Source organism: Myotis brandtii, unplaced genomic scaffold (genome assembly GCF_000412655.1).
Source record: "Myotis brandtii unplaced genomic scaffold, ASM41265v1 scaffold106, whole genome shotgun sequence".
Classification (NCBI taxonomy): domain Eukaryota; kingdom Metazoa; phylum Chordata; class Mammalia; order Chiroptera; family Vespertilionidae; genus Myotis; species Myotis brandtii.
The window spans coordinates 150,271-153,014 of record NW_005353584.1 but is presented as its reverse complement, the minus strand read 5'-3'; the positions used below and the strand labels follow the sequence as shown (position 1 = coordinate 153,014).

The following is a 2,744-nucleotide window of genomic DNA, read 5'->3' as shown; positions in this document are numbered from 1 at the left end:
ACTATCAAATTTCACTGGAGCAATGCTTGCCTTATTAAACTCCTTCTGTTTGCTCAGTTGAATGGGAAGTCTTAGAGGAGGGAATACTTAAAAAACTCTCCGATTTTAAAGAAATGATAATGTTGAGGGAAAGAGGTTTACACAAGGAAACCATGAAAAGTTACGTAGTATATAATGCACTGAGAGTGGAAATCTTATTTGCTGGGTTTTATTGCTATGAGGATGGAGTCGATGGAGGAGATGCCATGGGTAGAGGATTTGGAGAAGTGGGGTATTGTGGTGGGAAATTGCTTTCTTCTCCAGCAGGTAAGAGAAAAACAACCAAAGGAGCAGACAGGCTATGCAGCCCATTAGAGTAGCCACCAGAGACTGACTTTGTGACAAGAGAGTTCATCACTTAGGATAAATGTTACTGGCAGCTTTACAAGGTCTTTTGCTTCAGTTTGAATGTTGTGCCTGTGTCATTCAGTGAGACACCACTGGAGCTCTATATGCATAACACAGACCACTGTGTGATGATAGCCAGAGGTAAAGGGGAAAGGGAAGGGGGAGTGTAGGTGGAGGTTGTCAGAGGGAAGAGGGAATGGGGACAGAAGGATGCAGAGTGTAGATGATATTTCATTGAGTTGCACACTTGAAACCTGTATGTTTTTGTGAACCAATGTCACTGTGATAATTTTTTTTTTTTTTAAAGGAAGGCCTTGTTTATACTGTGGCTTGTAGCCACATTTTCAATCCTTTTTTTTTTTTTTTCAAACAAGAGAGGACAGTGGAGGGAGGATCCTGGGGTCCAGGATGGAGCAAGGAGGAGGGCAGGAACCTTGGAAAGGGGCGGGGTCAGTGAAGACCCAGTGAGCCAGGGCACACACTCCAAGCCTCTCTGGGCTTGGATGGTGGTTGGCAGGACCCTGGGCAGGGATGGTGGGTGGTTGGCAAGGAAAGTTTTGCCCTTGAAGCCCAGCATTGGCCACCTCCATGGAGGGAGCTCAGGGTCTCCGAGGAGCCTCAGGGAATATGAAGGAGTCCCGGAATCTGAGGGACTGCAGTCAGCAGCAACTTTGGCTGGGCAGGGAGCCGGTATGAGATGGCCAGAGCGCCCCAGCCAGCGCTGCCAGCAGCCTGGGCATTGGGTCCTGTTTGTGATGCATAGCAAGGCAGGGTTCTGACTGTGACGTCAGTGGTTGCTAGATGCTGCCTTGGTGGTGATGGCAGCAGCCTCTGCCCCTTCCCCCTTCGCTGGCGAGATGTGGCCCCTGTTGGTGCTGCTGCTGCTGGGCTTGGCGAGCTGCGGTGAGTGGCCCTGATCTTAGCTCTGCAGATCGCGTCTCCCGCCTCCGCTGCGCCCCGCGGGCTGTGCCCTGTGCCGGGCTGGCCCCGCAGCTCCCTGGAGAGGGTGGCCAGTGCGGGACGCGCTGTTCACTGCATGCCTGGCGCGAAAGTGGGAGTCCCCGCGGGTACTCAGGCGCCCCCTTCCTTCGTTGTTTCCTCTCCCTCCTCTTCATCTTTCCCGGGTGACAGCGGGCTCATCTCCTTCCCCTGCTCTCCACCTCCAGACGCACACACGGAGGAAGACTCAAAACCGCTCACCTCGCGCGGAAAATAACTAGAGAGAAAGGGCGCCTTCCTTGGCGCGTAGTGGTAGCTGTTAGGGTCCCCCTCTTTGGCACCCCTCTTCCCTCCTAGGCGCTTAAATGCACTGGGGATGAAGGCGGGACAGTGGGAGAGCCTGGTCTTCTAGGGATTGAAGTGCGCATTTTGGCGAAGTCTGCAAGATGGTTTTATTTTCCGTGTTTGCCCTCTCACATGAACATAGCAGGTAAGGGAGACATACCTGATACAGTTAAGTTTTATTTCCAACACACCATTTAATCAGAAGAATCTTCCCCCCACCCCCCGCGCCCCTTTTAAAATTTATTAAACCCTAGAAATAGACTTCCTGGAAACTCTCTCAACCTCCCCACTGACCACTTGTTTTCGGGTAGTTTTTATTGCTCGCTAACAGATGGCGCGGGCCATTTTTGCTAATTTTTTGCGCAAATGGCAACCTTCAGTAAAATTACGATAACTTTAGTTTACGTATTTATACGTTACCCGCATTCTACCGCTAGTCTATAAAAAACGTATTAATACGTGTCCCGCGCTCTACTACACTGGTAGAACGTATAAATAAGTAAAACGTATAAATACGTTTCCCGCATACAATGTGTTTTAAAACAGTCCAAAGAGCACATTCAAGTTTCCCCTGTATTTGGGGAACAGTTTAACTGCAATGGATTTCACTTGAAATAGGAAGACAATTTGCAGTCAAGTGGAATTTGGTGCTTTTGTAAGCCAAAGGCATTTTGACCACAAGCTTTTGGAGACTATTATTTTTAAAAACTTGTGCTCCATAAAAACTGAGGAAAGTATGTGATGTGATGTGTGTGACTGTGTGTGTGTGCGTGTGTGTGTGTGTGTGTGTGTATAGGCTATACCTGTCACATTTCACATGCAAAGACCACTTTGTTAACTTTTTCTAAGATGCAAATTGAGTTTGAGTAACAGTAACAAACAGCTGTTATATTTAATTCTAGAATGTGGACTTAATTACATTTAAACTCTTTATTAGCCTCCCTGTGCCGTTCATAAAGCCTTGTGACTTCCGCTATTTTCAAGATGCTCTTAAGACCCTGCTACCACTTTCCCCATTCTCTGAAAATCCTAGGACGTTGGAGCTGTTTATAATCACTACTAGAGGCCCGGCG

At 48.2% G+C, this 2,744-nt stretch overlaps 1 protein-coding gene across 1 annotated transcript in view; it reads left to right on the top strand.

Moving 5' to 3' along the window:
* LOC102260652 (leukocyte surface antigen CD47-like) overlaps nt 1-2,744 on the top strand; it is a 115,555-nt gene that overhangs the window by 574 nt on the left and 112,237 nt on the right. The gene's annotated exons all lie outside the window — the stretch shown is intronic.